The sequence below is a fragment of the Callorhinchus milii genome, unplaced genomic scaffold, assembly GCF_018977255.1.
Source record: "Callorhinchus milii isolate IMCB2004 unplaced genomic scaffold, IMCB_Cmil_1.0 Scaffold3, whole genome shotgun sequence".
NCBI lineage: Eukaryota > Metazoa > Chordata > Chondrichthyes > Chimaeriformes > Callorhinchidae > Callorhinchus > Callorhinchus milii.
The window spans coordinates 81,609,944-81,618,897 of NW_024704744.1; positions in this window are offsets into that span (position 1 = coordinate 81,609,944).

Below are 8,954 nucleotides of genomic sequence, written 5' to 3' on the forward strand. Positions count from 1 at the left end.
CTCTCTTTAAATACTTTTTCAAGAGAGCGAAAAATCGAAGTTAAGTAAAACTGTATGTGTGTCTCTTCCTCTCTGTCTAGGCTATGTCCACGCCATCTACACAATGTATTATTGTGACCAATATTGATTTTAGCTCAATGTTACTGCTGACTTCACCAACGGATTTTAAAATTGATAGGCTCTATTAGCTTGAGCTTTCTTCCATTTGGGATTAAATTTCAACAGTGGTTTGTTTATTTAACAGCTGAATATTAAGCACTATAAAGCATATATAATGTATAAAATACATATCATATATACCTCCCAACGTGAAAGGTGCTATACAAAAGTAATTTGTTGTTGTTGTAATAAAGACAGCCCATTTGATTGGATAACTGAGGGCAATGGGCCAGTTTCCTCACTGAAGTCTCTATGACTAAATAGCAGATGACTTGCTGTGTGTCAAGAAACTCTCTTTAACAATAATCTGCTAGCATTGCCTGCAGGCGAATAAGTTATTTTTTTTAAAAAAAAGCGTTTTCTTGCCTTCAGTGGTATTGAAAAATGATTTCTTCAAGATGTTCAAGATGTTTCAACAACATATATAATAATAAAATATTATTAATACTATTATTAACTTGCATTTTTTGAGCTGTCTCGATACAGTTTATCTACATCAGCGTAGTAAAACTTTGAATTCCAGGTTTGGTTCTAATATGAGACTCTTTGCATTCCTAAGTACCTGAGAGGTGTGAAAGGAATGCTTGATTGACTGATGTTGATCATTTTTTGTTGATTGCTTATCTTCGTGTCAGTTCTTTTTAATCCCAATGCACTGTCCTTTCCCTTTGCCCCTTTATCCCTCTATTACCCTATCCAACTGCCAAATGTCTGTCTGTCTGTCTGTCTGTCTTTTAAGCAACCCTAATGCATGTGACCGCCAAGAAGGCAAACTAGATGGGCCTTGGTCTTTTTTCATCTAGCATTTCTTAGGTTCTTTTTACTCTATTGGGCTGTAGCGAATACAGTTCTCTCATGCAAACCATTGTCCTAAATATGTTGAATGGTAACGCAGGATATTGCTTTAAGAAGTTAAATTGCAATTAAGAAAGAGCCATTAAAAATACAAGCAGAAAGTATAAAAGGATCCTGGGAAGGGAACCTGGGTGTGGATTTATGGTTGGAGGATACAATAAAGGATTCACTTAATACACCAGCGTTGTGGATTGAGATAGAACAAAGGATGGTAGGACCAAGGGAGAAGGGGCATTCTTGACTCAAACTAAAAGGGACCATTAGAAAATGGACTGTTACCCGTTTTATATTGTGTTGGGACTGTGATAATATATACTTTTGACCAATTGTATTTATCACAAATAGATAAAATTCATATAAATCTTTTTACTTCATGATTTCTTGGCATCTGCAAAGCACTATTGTGATAGATAGATCGCTTTCACAAATAAACGACACAGGCTTATTCATACTGAATGGAAGAATCTGTTTGTGATATATGTGGTCTTACATCTGTCAGATCCGAGTATTTCAAAACAGTCAGTCACACAGCATTGAACCTGCACTACAGTATCATTGCAAGATTCAAAAGCCGGTCCACTCCGCCACCATCTATTTTTATTCTGCATTTTAAAAGCTTGGTGGTGGCCTGATGACGAACCAAAGTGCTTCATATCAATGCATTTTTTAAGCAGATCCTCTTGCTGAGACCTTTAGTGATTTCAGGGACGTTGTGAAAATCACAGCAGACTCGTTCTGTTGGCCAGGCACCGTTGCGCTATTACTTAGCTGGAGAAGCCTAAACCTTATGTTTTCTTTTATCAACAGCAATTCCTTATTTGCCAGTATGAAATTCCCGATGGCATTGGCTTTCTAACAGAGGCAGCATCCCTTTTGACTGCTGTGCACTTTTGATTTTTAGCTTTGTAAAATAATTTGTCACGTTCCCTGGGAGGAGGAAAATGATGAGCGAACTTCAAAGCATTCCTCAAAGCTGCTGGCAGTCATGTTCAAAGACTACATTTTTAAAAAACTATTCCGAATGTTAGCGTAAGGAAGACTGCCGAATGCACTTAAAAAAGAGAGGATGTTACAGACATTTGACTTCTTTTAAAATCGAGTTAAATTGGGATCTGAGTGATCAATCAGACCCCAGCGTATCTTTATCTGATCAGACCGTTGTCTTGTTCCTTTTAATCCGCTGAGATAATTTCCATCCTCTTCTGGATCAATCGTCATTTTATGCACTTGTAAGTGGATCAGAATTCTTTCATTCAGATGTTTTCTTCTATGCTTTAAAGTAGACTTCACACTGCTCCAGACTAAACGCTGTTTCCATTCTGCGGTAGCTGGTAAACCGCTGCATACACTTATTGTGCAATATCAATTCCTAGTACTTTCAGCAAGGATCTACTAGATCTGTTTTCAGAGAGATGAGTTCCTCCCCACATCCCTACTCCATTTCTTTCCCCATTATTTTTTTCTTTCCTGCTGAGCTCCCTTCATCCATGTTACTCCCTCCAAATAAAATATTAATAATTTACAATCCTTGCTTTTGATATAGCATCTTTCACATCGGAAAAACATCACAAAATACTTCACAAGATTTACTGTAATGTATAGTGACTGGGTAAAAATTATAATAAAAAAATCCTTGCATTTGATATAGGGTCTTATGATGTCATTGAGATGTCCCAAAGTGTTTCACAGAATATACTTTAATGTAAATTGGCTGTATATTTTGTGGGCAAAATGTGGTAGCCAATTGCGCACAGCAGTTTGGGTATTTGTAGCTGAACACGGCAGCCAATTTGTGCACAGCAATGTCCTACAAACAGTCTTGAAGTGAACGATCAATTTTTATCAGGGGTGGGGGGGAGAGAATGCTGGCCAAGACACTAGGAGAAATTCCCTTCTCTTATTTTTTTGTGCCGTGGGATCTTTAATGTCCACCTTTAATGTCCACCATCACAGGCAGATGGTGCCTCGATTTAACGCCTCATCTGAAAAGACGAAAATGGTGAGACGAAGCAGCCTTTGAACATGTCCAGCCTTTCAATGCTGTTTCTTGGTTCACCTGTCAAGAGACAGTACTGGAATGAGGTGACTGATTATCTCTCCTCTCCATACGAAGTCCAGCTGAGACTAAAGGAAACTCGTTGACGCACACAAAACCTAAACGAAATCGGCAACAGTGCTATACACCCTAGGAGAAATCCAATGAGTCGAGTTGTATGCTGTAGCTGCTACAATGCACCCACACAGTGAGTTTTTCCTCTTCGGGCTGGGTACTGTTTGTGGAACATTGCTGAGTGCAAATTGGCAGCTGCATTTGCCCACAAAGCTGAATTTGCCGGGCTAGAAATCAGAGTACCAGTTCACGAGATACCGTCTTAACTCTGATAATTTATTAAGCTTGTATCTCACTAATTGGCACTTCAACATACAAGCTGTTAAATTGGTGGTGGTGGTTGGTGGGGAGCTTTGGGTTCAAACATTATACTGGAGTTGAGCAAGGGTGAGAGAGCGTCCAACAGTGGGGGAAGAGAGTGTTGAACAGCGACCAGACAGTCTTCAGTTACTGTCTGCCCTCGTTGACATAGCATTTAATATCAATGTGATAGTGGTCATTGGTGATAATTAACACATAACAGGTTGCAATCTATACATTCCTGGATCTTACGTGGAGGGCGTGGTGATATTGCTGACGGCCCAAATGGTTCTCAGTTTACATCTTCTCAGAAGCCTGCATCTTTCGTGATTCTTGCCTTCTGTGGGTTAAAGGTTCCCAATTTAAATTTCCTCGGAAAATCTCCACTTCTATGTGCCTGGTTCACTTTGAATCATTCCTCTAGGGCGTCCGCTGTTCTTCAGACTGTCTATTTTCAAAAGTAATTGGATAATTGAGCACTTATTCCGTGAATTCCAGATCATTCTTGTCTGTAGTCGCCTAAACATAACTTCATAAAGCAACATTTCCACATTCGCCAGTCAATGATCTCCTTGTTCCACTGCACCTACGGATTGATTATATTTCCTGCGATCTGCTTATTGCAGTCCTTGTTAATGTGGAAATTGCACAGCTTAATTTGGGGCCACAAATTCTTTTGATTATTTTCCTGAGTTGGTTTATTTCTTAGTGTAATTAGTGGATTTAATTGCATTGTTAATTTGCCGATTTTGCAGATTCGAAAAATAATTGGGGGTACGAGGAGCAGCATATAGTTACATGGAACTTCATCAATGGGTAAAACATTGGTAATAATAATACTAATAATCCTTGCATTTGATATAGTGCCTTATCACGTCGTTGAGACATCTGAAAGTGCTTTACAGAATATACTGGAAAGTGAATTGACTGTATATTTTGTGGGTGAAACATGGCATAGCAGTGTCCCACATAGTCCTGGATTGAGTGACCATATTATTTTTTATTGTTAAAAAATCGCTTTCCAGGTATTATTACTTGGATCTGCCAATCAAGCAACAACAATTGAGTTCCTACTGACTGCTAGGTAAACGTTCAACATAATGTTTTAACCTTAAATAGAATATTGCAGCACAGAATTAGGCTCTACTAGTCCAGGTTGGTGTTTATACTCCATGTAATCTTTGCCCCCTCACAATCTATGTCCTCTATTCTCTTCTCCCTCATGAATGCATCAAGTTTCCTCTTGAACCATGTTGCCATTTTTTTTGCATTGATCACAGCTTCCAGGAGGAAGCTCCACATTCTCGCCTTTCTCCAGTCATCAATCTCAAGCTATCAAAATGAGTCGGAAGTGAGAGGTTTCAAATGCCTTTTGGATCCTGCAGAGAGGGTGACCTCCTTGATATGTGCATTCAAATAATAGAATCATAGTAAATCAACAGCACAGACGGAAGCCATTCAGACCATCATACTGGAACTATTTCCATGCTTGCCTTCTGTGGGTTGAAAGCTCTATTGCCATTCTTCTGCTCTTTCCCCCCATTCCCCTTTAATAACATTTTTTCTCAAGTTTTTGTTGGATTCCCTTTCGAATGCTGGATTCAGAATCCACAGAAATTTTGCAGTAGGGCATTACACAACCCTTTGTGCAAAAGAACATCGAACAAGCTAAAGGATGAGGTGACCTCCAGTAAACGTCTCAGGAATTTGACTGTCTTTAAGAATACAATACTTGACTTCAGTCCTTTTTTATACTCTATCCAGTCACTGGGATGAGAGTTTCAGTTAATGCCTGAACTGCTCATTCATTCGTGTGACAAACAGATATACACTTGATCAGATCGGTGTTAGCAAAGTCTCCTCATGTTGGGTTATATCTGTTCTGCATCTGCAAATTTGCATTAATACCAAATTTAAATGCAGCTTCTGAGCAAATCCAACCTTCCAAGTGTCGGAATGAAATTCTCTTAATTTCTCACTAATCTCTCTGGTCTCCCTGAGCCAATTTGATGGCTGGCCAAGAAAGCATACAGTGTAAATATGCTCTGAGACTTTTGCTGTTCTTTCACTGATCGGACCCTAGGAGGTGCACAGGAGCATTCTGGCTGGCTCTCCCATCAGCTCTCCCATCTGAGGGGAGTCCTGTAGCTCAGTGGTGAGAGCACTCGCCTCGCAAGCAGGAGGACTTGGGTCCAATTCCGGGGTAGTGTGAAAACTTAGACAAGTTTCCTTACTCCACACGCCTCTGTTTACCCAGCAGTAAGTGGAAACCTGGTTGTTAGTCGATTGGTGGATAGCTTTATGGAGGTAATAATCCATTCAAAAATAAATAAAAATAACAATTTGGTTCACTCAATTCCCAACTGTTTGTGGAGCACTGCTATGCATAATTGCCATGTTTTGCCCACGAAACATACAGTCAATTCACTTTACAGTACATTCTGTGAAGTGCTTTGGGACGTCTCAAAGACGTGATAAGGCTCTATATCAAATGCAAGGATCCCACTTCAACATACTGCACTGGCTGCACCTTAGCACTTAAGTGGGGTGTGATGCATGGAATTTCCAGTTTGGTTTGGATACTCTTAATCATGGTGATGGGCTGGCTTGACGAGACATCTACTGCTCCGTATGTGTCAGACACCCGGCTGACCAAAAAAAATGACTTAACATTAACCTTCGTAATCTCTTGCCCGGCAGAGAAAATAGCCCTTGAATATACTTGTCTGAAAAAAAATCACTACATTTCAGCAATGCTATCAACATCCCGCCATGTGTGTGTCTCTCTCTCTTCAGATTCCCTGAATCTGAAGTAGAATGAACTAATTTTCTGCATCATTCATTCAGATCACTCACTAAAGTACAGGCAGGGATGTCTCTTTACCTAGCTTTTGGGACATGTAATTGAAACTTGACATCTGACTGACCAAAGACAGGATTTGATTTATCAACTTCTCACACCTGGGTGTTTTGATTTGCAATTCTGCCCTCGAGGAATCTGAAAACTGATAACATTGTCGCTTGGTACTTCTGCAAGCCCATGTTTTTTTTAAGTGATACACTCCGCCCTCATTATAATGTGGTTGGGACCCTTTATTTGTGTGTTGTGTTCTAACAAGGTCATGAATTATATTGAACAGCAGAAAACACAGAACGAAATAGATGAGGGGAAAAAAATGGAAGCCATGTCAAACAGCATTATAACACAGACTGCTTTGTATTCAACAGCCTTATAATGAATGTGTAACAAGTCAGGCGTCCACAATTATTCTGCACACACATTATTCTGTTAACAGTATCAGGTCCACAGCGCTGAAGCAACCTGCAAAGCAGGTTGAGTCCTGCCATGTGGTTGCATCTTTAAGCATGCATCAAAGTTTTTTTTAATAATAGTACTAATAATCCTTGCATTTTGATATAGCACCTTATCACAAAGTCAAGACATCTCAAAGCGCTTCACAGAATATATTGTAAAGTGAACTGATGGTAAATTTTTGTGGGCAAAACACGGCAGCCATTGTGCACAGCAGTGTCCCACAAACAGTCCAAAAAAATTGTTTGAATGATCTGTTTTTCTATTTATTTCTGAGAATGGATATTGAAATCATTAAACTAAATAATAGAGGCAACAACAACAACTTCCATTTATATAGCACCCTTCACGCAGGGTAGCATCCCGGAGAGCTTCAAGCAAATGCATATCTTTTTATTTCTTTCCGACTGCTTGTTACTTTGACTGCTTGTTGAGGTAATGACACCTCTTTTTAAGGGATCATATGCTCACCTGATGGCTCGGGGTGCAAAGTGCACTGAACTGTTTGTTTCCTGGAGGCTACACCTGGTGGTGTCCATCCACTTGCAAGAAGAAAATGATTAATAAGGAGCCTTGCTCTCAAAATCACTGTTGATGCCTTTAGGCATCCATACTGTTGCTTCACATCATTTCATCTTAACTCAAGCTGCCTTGGTTATCCAGCTATCAGTCCAGAAGATTGTGTTGCAGCAGTGGCAAAACTACAAATTGTTTGTTTCACAATTGTACAGAAACACATCACACTGCGATTGTGTTGATAAAGAGGTGTTAGTATACAGTCCTATGGATGACTTATGAGTGATCAAAAATGAAGCAATGCAAAGGTGTAAGTGTTTAAACAGCAGGAGAAAAAAAATTCTATAGTAATTGTTATGTTTTGCGTTCATTTGGGTCAGGCCTGAAGTGTAATATCATGTTATATGAATAGCAGGTTTTGCTGTCATTGTTTGCAAGTAAGATAGATTGCAATGCAATCCAACAACAGTTATAATAATAATAAATGATCTTTACATTCGATATAGCGCTTTATCACATCTTCGAGATGTCTCAAAGCCCTTTCCAGAATGTATTATAAAGTGAATTGACTGTATACTTTGTGGGCGAAACATGACAGCCAATTGCGCACAGCAGTGTCCCATAAACAGTCGTGGATTGAGTGGTTAGTTAGTTAGTTAGTTAGTTAAATAAGATAATTGTGACTGGCTGATGTGCAGAATTTCAAGGCAAAAATTTTTGGAGTTGCTGATTCCTGAGATTGTTCTCCTCTGTTCCTGGGGAGGTTGTGTTAGTTTGTTGAGAGTCAGATATAGGAGGAAGGCATGTCGCCATGCCCCCTCTAGTGGTGCAGCGACAATAACTGAGGAAAGGACTGATCTTCCAGATCTGTCTATGACTTATTGATTTTATGTAGATTTTTCCATTTTCTTGATGAAAGTAGAATTGAGCCGTCCATAATAATATTGGATTTATAATAATATTTGAATAGCATTTGATATGGTGCCTTATCACGTCGTTTGAGACGTCTCAAAGCGCTTCACAGAATATATTGTAAAGTGGATTGATTGTATATGTTGTGGGCTAAACTTGGCAGCCAATTGCGCACAGCAGTATCCCACAAACAGCCATGAAGTGAGTGACCAATTTTATTTATTTATTTTTTGGGGAGGAATTATTACTGCTGGAAAGCTATCTGCCAATCAACTAACAACCGGATTCTTACTTACTGCTAGGTAAACAGGCATGTGGAGTAAGGAAACTTGCCTAAACAACAAAATGCACGTATGTTAAAGGGCATGTGTTGTCATGTTTTTTTTTCCTTTGGTGCCTGTAAGCCAAGGACAATTAGCTTTGTAAAGAAACAGCCCAATATGATGGTATCACTGCTGTCAAACATATCATTGTTTTGCCGTGTGAACATGTGTGTAATTGGATGGATGTCTATGCTCCAGTCTTATCGGAGCAGATGCTGTGGGTACAGCCTGGTGTAATCTAGGCTATTCCACAGATTGAACTAATTCCCCCTCAGATGTCGGTCGGACAAAACATCCCCTTTTAAAACTGTTCCTGAATGAAGTAGATTCAAATCACCTCCTGCCCTGTGGTATTCTCACTGAATACTTCAATTTCAACACCTGTACCATTTCACAATATGGTGCAGTGCAAATGGCAGAGATCAAATTCCCTTTGAATCAATGCGATCTGAATGAAACTCAATCT